The following is a 14,373-nucleotide window of genomic DNA, read 5'->3' as shown; positions in this document are numbered from 1 at the left end:
AAAAAGAATCAAGGGGACTTCCTTTAGGCTGGTTGATGACATGTCGCCTCTCATCCAAGAGGCTTCTTCAGCTCTTACTGACTGGTAGAGAGTCCAGAATCAACAAACGACAAAAAAACACCCAGACGATGTCAGTCTGTTTGTGTTAAATTGGAGGTGGTTTCTTTACTCAAACAATATTCTGGATTTTGAGAGCAGAATCATCCTCAGTGCCCAAAGAAGTCTGAGAATAATTGCTTATCTACATTTTGCTGAATAAAAGTAAAAGATGATAATACAGATATATGTGTATATTACACAAATGTGTAAATATATATCATGTAGCACTTCACTTCCTATTGTCCTTTGGCAAAGACAATAGAAGTATATTTTGTTGTATGCGCATTGTCACGACATTTTATCAACTTTATTCCACATTTAACTTTCACTTACAGGGACATTTTGTTCTTTGATAATGTGATTCATCACTAATTTATACAGCTTATGGTTGAGCTACAAGCAGGTATGCGCTCAGTCCAGCCGTATTTGTATTTTGTCCACCACAACAGAGTATAAGATGACAGTATAACACATCGCTCACACCTTTAATTGTCAGACACACAGAGCCTGAGCTGAAGAAGACTTCTCCAACCAGCTGTAATGACAGTAAATTGAATACTACTTTAAATATGGAGAGTGCCTAAGCTTGACCTTCATTAACGTAGGTACAATCCAAACAGACTTTCAATACCTACTGCATCGTGTTTGTTTTTATTAAGCCCACAAGTGTTGCACAGTGACCTCAGAAGAGCTTATGGAAAAATTGCTAACGTGTTTGGGCTCAGAATTAAACATCATTATCATATGTTCAAAAGTGGCACCCGAAGAGGACAGCTTCAACTCAAGGTGAAAATGGTCTTCACAAAACACTAGCCATCAGGCAACTCTTGTTAACAACCATAACACATCCAAATTTAGGCCTCATGACCTCAAAGACACCCGTCTAGTTTTCTAAAAGACACAACACCAGTTTGAAAAAACCTTCCTATTCATTAACATTCAAAACTGCAGAACTCCAACATCCTTGAACTGGAGCAGCACTGACATCAATGCATCAGTTCCTCACTGGTCCATGTCTAACAGTCGTACCAAACAGCTTTACTTAAACAAAGCTTATTTAAATACACGCTGCACAAATAACTCTGATTGAAATGTACCAGCTGCAAAACTAACAAAACACATTCAGATCATGTTGTGCTTCAGTTTATTTGTGTATTTGCAGAATCACCAGACCAAGATATAATCTGGCAAGTGAGGTCAAGAGGTTAACATGGAACGACATAAACAGAAAAAAAAAAAGGTTTATCTTGAAATGTTAGGAGAAGTAGAGAGTAATTCCTGAATTCACCCTTCTATCCAGATTCCAGGCTCTTGATGGGCTCATCCCTGAGATCTGCTCAAGTCTTGCAGCAAATTTCATCATAAATATATTCATCAGTTTTTAATACCTTTGCCTCACCTGTTGAGATCAGTGGAAAAAAATCCTGGATCTGTTCCTTTAAACAGATCCACTTTGTGTTATCCTCTCAATCAAACAATCCAACAAATTACAGTTTAAATCTATAATATAGTATTATAAGTATTGTAAGTATTATAAGAACTGGTGCAGTACATGGAAGGTGTCATTAGGGGGCTGCAGTTGTTGTAGTTGTTCGTCTGAGAGTAGGATTTTGGAAAATCTAATGACTCAATGTTCATGAATCTTGTTGGAACGGTGGAGCAAGGGCCTTGGAAACACAGAAAGAAAAGTGGAGTAGATCTGAATAATATGACAAATGTTTTAATTGTCACTGTCCTTCAGTGGGATTGGCCACTCCATCATGTTTGGAGAGCAGGGGGCAAGAGAGCAGATCTAGCAGCAAAAAGGAGCTAATCAGCAAAATATAGAGACATTTTAACAGCAGCTAAATTCTAAAGTACAAATACGCACTTCCTTCTGAACATCCCTGCAGAAAGATGCCACACTGTTGAAGTTTGTGGTTCATGTACACATCTGCAGCTGTTTCCAAACTCCTTACATTAAAACAATGCACTAAAAGGACTGAAATCTTTCGAGATGGGCATGTGGTGAAATTAAACGTGTTGAACATTAGGGTGTGTTTTTGGACAGGATGAGGACTCACACAAATATCTGTTACTCATAGTCAGGACAGAAGTAATGCCATCTAAACTTTTATACCCCTTCACCATCTGTGTGTTTCAAACAAAAATTACAATATACTGGAAAAGTTCTTTTTTTTTCTTCCATGGATTGAATTCAAACAGTGAAACTTTAACATATCCCAGACTGATTACATATTAACTGAAATAGTTAAAAACCTTTTATGTTTTCATTTTAAAAGTTATGGTCTTCAGCTCACGAAAATCCAAAAATGTATTCTCTCCAAATATTAGAATATTGCATAAGATCCGTAAAAAAAAAAATTACAATACAGATAAGTCAAGCTTCTGAAAGTATGTTCATTTTTGCACTCAATACTTGGTCGGGCCTCCTTTGGAATGGAGGATCCACCTGTGGCTCTGGCGAGATGCTATGGAATCCCATATTGTAGCAGCATCCAGCTCATCTGTACTGTGGGGTCTGGCGTCTCTCATCTTCCTCTTGATTCTTTATAGGGTTCAGGGTGATGTTGGCTGACCCAATCAAGGACATGAACAGTGGCTCTGGATGTTCTGACCACAGCCTCAATCCCTGTAAAGCTTTCTTTCAGCTGTGATTGCCTGAAACTTCCACTCTTTGTGGAGGGTGTCATTGAGTGTCATCTGGCAAACTGTCAAGTCAGCGTTCTTTCCCATTATTAGAGTATTGTGTGCTGAAACTGCAAAAATAGTTATTTACTCAAACATTACACTAAATATTGTCTTTTGAGATTTTTTTCCTCATATTTTCCAGATAATTATCAAAGTAAATATTAAAGAATGCTTGAAACATTTCAGTTTTCATGTCAGAACCTACACCTGCATTTGAACTTTAAACATCAAGACCTCATTCAAACCTGGTCAGATTACTATAGTGCGGATATATTCAACCCTGATTTCACAAAGCTGACCTACAACTGGCCATTTTTACGAGTTCCAAGCCTGAATAAGAGGCTTGGTGTTTTTCATGCTTAGCATATGCCAGTGTTGGCATGACTTAATGTTGATCGTAAAGTAACAGACAAGTCCATGTACTGTGCAGCAGGTATATTGTATTTTATTTGGATAGATGACTCAGTTTTTTGCCCTTCAGACATGGGTTTTGCGTCACTCTTGTCATCTTACAGGAAAGTCCACATAGCATTACTGACGACAAGTGACAATAGCAGTCATCACTACCATCATACAGTACACTGGCAATAGCCCTCTTGATGACAAGCTAGCACCAAGATGCAGACCACGGACCTGGATTGGGCAAAAGATTCCAGATGCAAATGAAGAAGAATTTAATTTTAGGGTCCAAGAAAAGCTATGCATGCTGTGGTCATGTGTGTTATTTGAAAACCCTGATTGAACTGTTTCTTCCAAGTATTAACAGGACAAGTATATATTTAAGGTTATGTTTCTGCTCAGTTCCACTTCCATAAGTTAAGTGAGTTACATTCAAACCAGGTCTAAATCTGTCAACGCAGACAGACACCCCAGCTGTAGACCCTCTAATTGTCTCCATTGTTGTGAGTGACAGCCTGAGTACTACAGCTCTCTCTGATTGACAATAGGCTTGCGTGTGAAGTTGAAGGTAAACCTGAAAAAACTGGGGATGGAGTGGTGTTACAACCCTCTCTCAAATTGCAAAACACTTGAATCTGACTCAGAGTTAATCACACACCTTCACTGCACGGCAGGACACGACTGTTCTGCACAGAGGGAGGAGGAAAAGAACCTCTTTCATCCATCTGTCTGTCTGTCTGTCTGTCTGTCTGTCTGTCTGTCTGTCTGTCTGTCTGTCTGTCTGTCTGTCTGTCTGTCTGTCTGTCTGTCTGTCTGTCTGTCTGTCTGTCTGTCTGTCTGTCTGTCTGTCTGACTGACTGTCTGTCTGTCTGTCTGTCTGTCTGTCTGTCTGTCTGTCTGTCTGTCTGTCTGTCTGTCTATCAGTGAAGGCAGTGCTGACACAGCAGAAGCACAGAGTAGCAACACTAACCTCAGCTGAGCATTAAAGAGGCTGAGGTAAAAACACTGCCGGAGTCGTGCAGGTGAGATAGAATTGACCGTAGTCGCTTTGTGACAAGAACTCCATGAGACTTTTTACTGAGCCATTTATATTTCCTGTTAAAAAAAAAGATCAAAACTCAGCAAAAGAACAAATAAATTCCAAGTCTTTCAAATTGTGAAGTATTAGTGAACTTTAAGTGAACTGTCGAAAGTTGTTCAGTGGAAGACAAGAGTCCATTTTTCAAGAACACAGTTCACTAAAACACTTGGCAATGGATTGAGTGGTATCCTCTGTTAGTGAGGATGTGGTCTAGTCACTGACCACATCTTAACCCCATAGGGAACATACTGTATGGGTGTAAATCAAGGCCAAACTGCTCAGTATAAAACTTGGATGGACTGACCAGTTGTGGGATGAATAGAACAGCGTTTATGCCACACACCATCAGAGGATTTCAGAAAAAGGCAAGGGAGACACTACCCCACGCTAAAATGTACCCTGCCTTTCATACATACGTACATACATATAGGCCTACATATATGATATTGCATAGTATAATGTTTAACAATAACACTTATGTTATTTTGATTTATTAAAATTACGTATATTTTTGGTCCTTTTTCAATAAAAATACATTATCTACATTATTAAAATAAAGTACATTATAATATCAATTAAATTCAAACACCCGAATGTGCTGTTAAACAAAGGCTGCAAGAACAAAATGGTAGAAAAGTCAAACAATGGAGTGACGTCCGTCACACCTTTCAGATGCAGATAGAAATGGAGTACGCATCCCATTCTTCATGGAGATACTATATGAACTTCATTGCAGTAATATCACCTTGGGATTCCTGCAACAGGTTGTATTTGTTTTCAGTGCATCTTGCAGACTGAGCGAAAGATTTGATTTTTAAAATCACGTTTATTCATAAAAGCTAAATTACAAGATAATCAGTGTAAAGAAAAATCTAAAAGAGATTCACGCAAAAAGGAAATCACATCTCAAAAACAAACAATGGTAGGATTTTCAACAGTTCTGTGTTTCATGAACAAAGAAAAACATCTAACCTTTCAACATTTATCAAACTAAAAACAGAGGCTCTTGTCTCCATGTCCCCTTCACTATTCACATTCAAACTACTTAAAACTAAGGTTTAAAAAAAGCAGACAGAGTTCAAAAACCAACTATTCGTTCTCCACAATCTTGCTTTTTTACTTTTGTCATTAGTTTCTTCAATCTAAAACCCCCTTTGCCTGCAAAAACTGGTTTGTCAATTCCAGTGACATGGGGTCAGGGGAGGCATGTGAGGCACGGCCTCACCTGCCGTCATGACAGAAAAAATAAAAAATGGAAGAAATATTATATTATATTATATATTTATCAAGGGATGTGTATTGTATAGTTATTTTCCATTCATGGTCACCAATTTTAGGTTATTTTTTCTCAAAATCGTTGATTTTTCACATGGCTCGGCAAGCTGAGACCGTAATGCTATCTCTCTATATGTCGCTATTAAAATGTTCAAACATGTTTGCTCTATGAACTAAATTCCCATAATTTAGCTAACGTATATAATGTACAATGTTTTTTGTCAACAACTGGATTTGTGTAACGTCTTTCTTGAATTGAGCGGTCCTGAAACAGCTGAGAAAAGGAACGAAGTGAGCCACGCATTTCTCCGGCCTCATGGTAGGGGGCGCTGGTGATCGTGAGGATTCTTCTTCCTTGGCCGTAGAAGAAGTGACAGCAAACTACAGCCATTCATTTATTTTCTGCTCGCCTTGCCTTACTATGAAAATGGAGGATTACATATCTCAAATCAAAATTTTTTCGCTGCTTTTGCTCAGAAGGAGCGGCGCATGGACTTCATTTATAAGTAAACGTAACATATAAACAAACAAGTAGGTAACAACATAACAACCTTTTTTTTAAATCAGATTTGCTAATTGTGTCTTATAATTCTGCTATGGGACTTTAGAAATAACCCACTCACTGTTGCTCATTAAATGGTGAATAAGCTACACTTTAGGTTCATTTCTCTAAATCTAATTATGATGAAATCAGTGCCTCACCAGCCACGAACCTCACCGCACATCACTGGTCACTTCCTTCTGGATTTATTAATTAAAAACGGATGCTAAGGAAGGATTCTATTTGGGTTAAGTGGATAGTAACCTCTTGGCTCCAAGCTGGCATCTTTTCTGGGGTGTACCCTGCCTTTTACCCATAGCCAGCTGGGATAAGCTCCAGCAGACCCATCATCTGTAAGGCGGATAAGCTGCTGAAGACGCTTCTCTGGCCTGGAATAGAATGGATGGTCAGGAACCTGCATGGTTTTGCATGGTTAGTGAACAAGACAAAAAGGGGGTAAAGGGATGGTGTGTGTGTGTGTGTGTGTGTGTGTGTGTGTGTGTGTGTGTGTGTGTGTGTGTGTGTGTGTGTGTGTGTGTGTGTGTGTGTGTGTGTGTGTGTGTGTGTGTGTGTGTGTGTGTGTGTGACAGAGAGAGAGAGAGAGAGAGAGAGAGAGAGAGAGAGAGAGCGAGAGAGAGAGCGAATGTGTTTTGTGGAGAGGGGTGCATGTGCTGAGAGTAAAGTGGATGGTTGACTCCACTGGAATGTGGCGCTGACTCAGTCCGTCTGTCAGCCACAGCCATGTTTGCTCTGTGGACTTATTCACACTCCACGACCCTTTCAAGGGGGCGGCCGATTGCCTCATGTTGGATTTCCGGCAGGACTCTTGGAATTTCAGGGAACAGAACTCCCGGAAGCTCTGGGATGTGGCTTTGGTTTGGTTCAGACTTCACTGGTCCATGCTTTAATTTAGCATATATTTCTTCAACTGCTGATTTAGATTTGATCCACAGCATATTGATGACTCATCATTTACTCTTCAAAGATCAGAAGTTATTTTTTCACATCATGACAGGAGTGTGTAATCTGTATTATTGTTTTATCTTCCCTGACAGTGCCTCTCTCTTGTTTTAGCCGTCCGACCTAATATATGTTTGTCTGTCGTCTGGATTGAACTCTGGTGGTTGGTGCGACTTTGGACTGCTGTTCTGTTCGATTGGTTTTAATTTACACTTTTATGGCCTCTAAAGTTGCAACATATTTTAGTCATATCTTTTAAACGTTAAAAAAAAATGAACATTTTTCATCATCAACTTATCTCAGTCTGTCACAACATTTCATCAATATTCTTTCATGAAAGGATTTTAATTGAGACCATGTCTCTGTTTTCTCCTGATGAATTTGTGTGTCTTGATGAACTTCAAGTTAGTGATAACCTAACCACCTTGTTTTGTCTGGTTAAAATAATCGTAATACAGATGCTCATTCTCTGTAACACCTACTCAGTCCAAAAGCTTTGTAATGCAGCCCAGGAAATCTGTTTTCTGGCACACTGCTGCAGACTATGATGGGTTCATTCAAGGATCCAAGTGAATCAAAACATCATTGCAGCTTTTCCTTATTACACTTAAAGTGACACACATATTTCCCAGGAAGACGAGCCTATCGAAATATTCTTGAGGTTTTGGACAAGGAGGAAGTACTCTGACGCAGCAGGAGCATTGCAGCAACAATACCAGGTCTCAAAGGAAGCACCTGTGCTCGTCAAACAACTCCGTGCTACGATGGCATAGAGAAAACCACCCCTCCTTTTACCGTCCTACTTGTAATGAGTTATAAAAGCAGTCCAGCCTCACCCAATACAACCTGCTGGTACCATGCCTGTTACTAAGAAGTATGTTTACCAGGTACTTTCCCTCTTTTTAACCTAACTCAAGCAATCAGCTGCCTTGTAGTGCAGAGGACATCCCAGAAAGACCAATAATACCAATGCTGGGAGACACCCAAACCTCTGTCACCTGTTTCTAATGTTTCTATTATACTTAGGTTCTGGCAAGTCAATTGATGGGACCACGATTCAAAAAACAGGACTGTGTTTAGGTGTGAGTACCAGCATAGGTTTGGAGCATTTGAAAATGTTACAGCTTATTTCTTCAGTATTTGTCAATAGAATTTTCCTTGTTTAGAATGTGTCTGTACTCACTATGAATCTGTGTGTCTTAGTTGGTGAACTTTGACTTATTGATAAATAACGTTGCTCAATTGTCCATATTTCCTGACGTGTCATTCTCCCAGGTGGTGTTGTTGGTCCGCTATCATACTACCCTTCTCCACAGGACCATATTTACACAAAAGCTAGGTTTTGTTGAATTTTTTGAAACTGATAATGATACCAGTTGCCTCAACGTGAGACACATATCAGCTGAGGACTTCATATACTTTTTGTGCATCTACAGTAGGGTTGACAGAATGTACTATCATGGAATCCAAACTGTATGGGGTGACTTTGCTGCAGTTGTGGGGATTTCATGTTGCATTATTTAAAGCATTCACAGTCATCTTGTCTATAGCCACTTATCTGCTTTGCTGATCACAGGTCTGCTGGAGTCTATCCCAGCTTGCTATGGGTATCGAGCTGGGACGATGACCCTGGTGAAGATGCCAGGTCATCGCAAGGGCACACACCAAAAATAATTGCTAATAATTAAAGAATAAATAAGTAAACACAAAGTCTCACACTCACACCTACAGATAATTTGGTGTGACCAGTTCACCTAAGCTGCATGTTTTTGGAGATGGGAGAATTCTGAGGCACCCACCCGTAGAGAACTCACACAGACATGGGGAGAACATACAACCTCCACACAGAAAGCATTCACCCCAGAAACTTCGTTGCTGTGAGGCAACAGCATTCCTCATTGTACTGCCCCACTAACTGCCCCACTGACTGTACCTTGCATTGATAAGTAATTCCCTGACATTACTGTAGACATAAAATATGCTATTTGATAAATGGATACTCTCAATCCACCTGTGGGTCAAATACAGCATATTTAACAATTCAGGTCATGATAGGATACTGAGCGAACACCACAACAAAAATGTCTGTGTGTTTTTACTGAACACAGCATTGGTGGCTGGGTGTGTCCTTAAATGCCTTGCCTGTGTTTCACAAGCAAGAGGTCCAATGTGTGACACAGCAGTGGCACGTCTGATTAATACATGCTTAGGTTTTCAACAATGAAATGATGACACAATAGGATCACTTACATTTCCTGTTACATCGCAATTTACTTAATTTCCTTTTGATTATTTGCGGGGTTAAGTCCTTGAACCTGACTTCTAAACTAAGTTTTTATGTTTTGTCTTTGCTGAGTTGGCTGCTTTCTATTCATTTTTAAGGTGTGTGTGTGTGTGTGGGGGGGGGGGGTCGTGCTCACAATAATGAAATTATCAACCCCCCACCCCCACCCCCCGTCCTGTCCCACCACTTTATTGTCCTTTGAACAGATTCTGCTCCACCACCTGTCACAGAGGTGGAGCAAAGCTCGTAATGCCTTCACAGCATTTATGCAGATCAGTGGAGTGGAATAAAGACACTAAAGGCTTCTTGAACAGGCTGTGAAAAATAATGAGAATATGTCATTTTAATATTGTAATGTAATGACCATAAAAAACTTATTATGTGCTTTGGTATTTAATCTGTTGTTTGTTATTATGCTTACATGGTTACTGTTAACATGCTATACTGCTTACAAACATGTGGCTCTGTTAACATTAGGCTTACACTATTTCCTTAACTTGAAGTAAAGAAATATTAGAAAGGAATTTGTAAGTTTTTCTTAGTAGTTCTAGTAATTTCTTAGTAACTGTAAATCAAAGATATGCATATTACTGCAGTCATGTAAAGGTAGAAACACATGGTCACATTTCCTTGTTGAGCCATCACCTGTCATCCAACACTGTAATAGTGTGTGTTTGCATTCAGTTGGTCTGCAAGAATCGGAAACATTTCATCTTGTTGACTGACTGGTGGAGTCATGTTATCACATATTGATGAAAAAAGGTTTTGTCCTGGTCTCCCACGCGCCTTTTCCCACCATCACCAGGCAGACAGAGATCTGCTGTGTGTGTGTGTGTGTGTGTGTGTGTGTGTGTGTGTGTGTGTGTGTGTGTGTGTGTGTGTGTGTGTGTGTGTGTGTGTGTGTGTGTGTGTGTGTGTGTGTGTGTGAGTGTGTGTGTGTGTGTGTGTGTGTGTGTGTGTCTGTGTCTGTGTCTGTGTGTGTCCTCCTCTGTGGACTCATCACTCGGTTCCAGCCTTTCCAGATGCTGGCCAGGGTAGATAACCAGGACAGGTTGACTGTGGTCTTTAGTTTACTTGGGCCACCCCCTCCCTGTCAGTTCAGAGGACAGATACCCTCTGACACTGTGTGAATCAGTCTGTCTCAATCTGTTGCTTTTTTTCCAAGTAATTTGGCATGAGGGCCTTTTCAATGATGGCATAAACGTAGTTGTACAGTGATTTAAAGAACACCAACAAATGTTAATTTGTCATGATTATGTTGACATTCTTCTGCAAAGTAAAATATTTTACACCTAAACTTATGAAAAGCAGTGCTATAAATCAGTCTGTATTCTGTGCGCAGATGAATTACATCTCTACTAGTATAACGTGTTATTTTTGTAGTAGTACTGGTAGAGAAGGAAAGTAAATAAAAGTCTGACTTTGTTGGAAGGCATTCTGCTGCATGTTTAGTAATCATGCATTTGATTTCGTTGGTATTTTGTTTGTACATTCACTAATGCTGAACTGATTGTGGAATCTTGAGATAATTGTGGTTTCTGGAAGAAAAGCACAATCATTCAGTAATATTTTTAATGGTGAACTACACAGTAGTGCTACAATACTTAAAGTCATATTTGTATCTTGAGTGTCTTCATCTAATGGATTTTAAGAACTAGACTTTTAGCCAGCCAAACTGTGTTGAATTTCTCACACTGTTCTACTGTGCTGTGTACTGACTCTCTTCACTTCCGCCGGGGTGCTCAAGTGTCAAGTACACAGAGTCTAAATCAACTAGATAGACTTAAAATATGTCCGCAATTGATCCTCAAGGATCAGTGTCAACCCCCTGGCAAATAGCTGTTTCACGTAGAGCTCAGCTCCCAGCGCTCTGGGACTGTTGAAAGTATGTGCGGAGAACATTACAGCAGTCACAACCCTTTATAACATATCCTTTTATAGCTCTATATTTCAAATACAACCTCTGTGTGGGTATGTGTGCGCTCCTCTAGCTGTCGGCATGCCTGAATTCTCTTGCAATGCCCCTCCTCTAACAGAACGCAGTTTGTGGCATGAGAGACAAACAGCTCAGGCGCACACACCATGCACACACACACATGCACATGCACATGCACATGCTTCAACACTACTTGAACCCTGGGGCAGAATGCCAGGGAGCTGGAGGAATGTGACCTGGTGACCTTGGCTTGCAGACTTCCACATGGAGACCGGACACTAGATTGGTGTGCATCGGAAGAGGAGGCCAGAATAGCTCTGGTGTCCGGTAACGGTAGACAGACTGTTTGTAAACTGTGGCCATATGACACACCGAGAGCTTCCATTGCACATGTGCATGCACAGACCCACAAGTGATGGAAACATATGTACTCATGTCCAGAGGTTAGGAAGTGGGTGTTGAGGGGCGACATGAGAGATGGGTGCTTGCTCGGAGGTTGTTGCGTAGTCCTTCTCCTGTACAATGCTCGGTTAACCTTGCAGCCACGCATTTTTTCTGCTGTCATAAATCCTGACTTTCCTGTTTGACTTTTCAAGTCTTTTTCTTTAATGACGTATGTATTACAAAGAGGAGTTTGACTCATTCTGTAATTGGCTATCTCGTAAATACATCGACATTAAACATATTTTGAAAGTCCTCCAATCAGAGGAAATAATCTTGAAAGCAAATATTCTCAGTTGTGACGCCTATTTATGCACGTTCAGCTTTCGAATGCAATTTTTGCATATGCTTCGGCACACAATTACTTGCATGACCTGACACACAGCAAAATGCCAAATGGTTGCACAATATGCTGACCTGTTTTTTCCCCTTTCATTAAGTGCATGCTTGATCCAAGACACGCATCACAGATGATGAAGATGAAGTGTACCGCAGCTAACTGAAAGATACGACACTTTTTATAAACATTTTACTGGTAAATGTATTGTCAGAGCATCGTAGTTGAACGAAGCTGTCTTAGAAGTACTGTATGCTTAAATAAAGGACAGGAGGCCACATCGGGTTCTGCCGACTATAATTGTAACACAATCTGAACATTTAATTTTTAATTTCTTTACATAATTTGGACATTTAATTTTTAATTTCTTTACATTTTTCTGCACTCATTTACTAATAGAAAATGAGAAGACACTGTGTTTTTCAAAACAAACAAGAAAGTAGTTAAAGACAAGCAGTATAAGCCCTTTTCTTTTGCTTTTACTTTGCAGACAGGCCAGGGGTAAACCCCACCCTCTGTGCTCAGTGAGAGGACAGAGATACATGTGACAAATCAGGTCCAACCAGTCATAGATGACAAACCTTCAGCATTGCCCCACGATTATCTGGCAAACATTTGAGCCCTCTGTAAAGCCTTGCTGTAGAAATTTGATTTCTAGATTACGCAACCAAAACATTCACAGTGAAAAACATCCAGGCTTATTTTAATGTTCTGAATTTCTTTCTTGAAATTGGCTGAGTATAGATGATTCATCCTTAAATGCTTGGAACAAGGCTCTGTAATTTCATACTTTTCCTGAAAATTTATGTTCATATTGTCAGCAAGGAAGCTTCATGATCTCAGTTCCAAGGTGTGACAGTACTATAAAGGGTCATCTGATTCCTGCGCTGCAATTACGCATTAAGTGCCACACAGCTCTGACTCAGGTGACAGTCAGCTTGGAAAGATCAGGACGTTGTCTCAAAACTTAAAGAAGTTTTTTTTTTTGTGCTTTAACACTCGTACTGAGTACACAGGTGCAGATTCTACCTGAGGCAGACGGTCTGGTGCCAGTGGGTTGTAAAGCAATCAGTCTGCAGTTATATATCCCTCTGACTATCAAATAGCTAACAGAGCAGTAGAGGAACAGCTTGTTGATCCAGAAACAAACAGCATACGGCCTCCACCCCCTCCCCCTATGGTCCAGGATAATCTGTTTTGGTCTCTCTCCATCACTGTCACTCCAGAAACAGACTCCGGTGCCAGATACAGAATACTCTGGCCTTCCACCACAGCGGCTAGAGTTACAAATCATGCACTCAGCACTGAAAGTGACCATCTAATTTTGAATAGAACTGTTGGAGAGATCTTATTTAAGACAGCGTTCTACATCCTGACAAAGGATACACCCTATACTCATCGTGACCAAGTGCAAACAAGCCCAGTATAATGCATTTCCTGTGGGATTTTCATTATAGAAGGCTACAGTATGTCTGATGTGATTCTATTCTCATAAGTTAGTAGAAGCAAAACAAATTAAGCTGTCCCCGGCACAACCCCCACGCCATCTATTCAGGTCATATTGAAAGATGCCACTGTCACTAGGGCAACAAGTAAAACAAACAATGTGTGGGTTCTTTATGTGTATGAAACACTAGACACAAAATGCAGTTAGTGGTAACAGAAGGTCTTCACCCAGTTCAAACTGTTCTTTCAATCACGTCCTGCCACGGAGAGACAGTGTGGGTGGTTGGAATATAAAAGCTGTCAGACTCTTTTTAATCCACGTTTACCGCAACTCTGTAAACTCTGTAAACACTTGGGTTTGCCATGACATTATTCTAACCAACTGGCATGCTGGGACTCAGGGCACTCTGAGGTCTGTCCGGTGAGGGGCTGATTCGATTCCTCGATGAGCTGGCTATGAACTGCTCAACTTTTCCCACGCTTTTGGTTACAAAAAACAATGACAGGACATGAGGACTTTAATCCAAACCACACCAGTCCCTTAAACCTTTAACCTCTAAAACTCCAGTCCTCTATGACTCAAGTCCAGTTGTTTGTCTATCCCTTGTTTCTATAGAGCCAGTGCATTTATTCTGAATTCAGTCTCTTAGAACTATATTGTGGTGACAAAGACAACTTGGCTCTTGGGCAGTTGAGCAGTTTTACAAATACTACATATGTGCTGAACCCCGGTGAGATTGCACACTAACTGTTCTACCTGTCATAATCACCAGTTCTTATCTTAGTGTCTGTAGGCGGAGGGTTTTATTGGCTTGGGCTATGGAGGGTGAAGGGAAACAGAGTGTGACCAGGGACACAGCAGGTTTAAAACAGTGATGAGAGA

The sequence above is a fragment of the Antennarius striatus genome, chromosome 5, assembly GCF_040054535.1.
Source record: "Antennarius striatus isolate MH-2024 chromosome 5, ASM4005453v1, whole genome shotgun sequence".
In the NCBI taxonomy this organism is placed as follows: domain Eukaryota; kingdom Metazoa; phylum Chordata; class Actinopteri; order Lophiiformes; family Antennariidae; genus Antennarius; species Antennarius striatus.
This window is presented reverse-complemented; position numbering follows the sequence as displayed.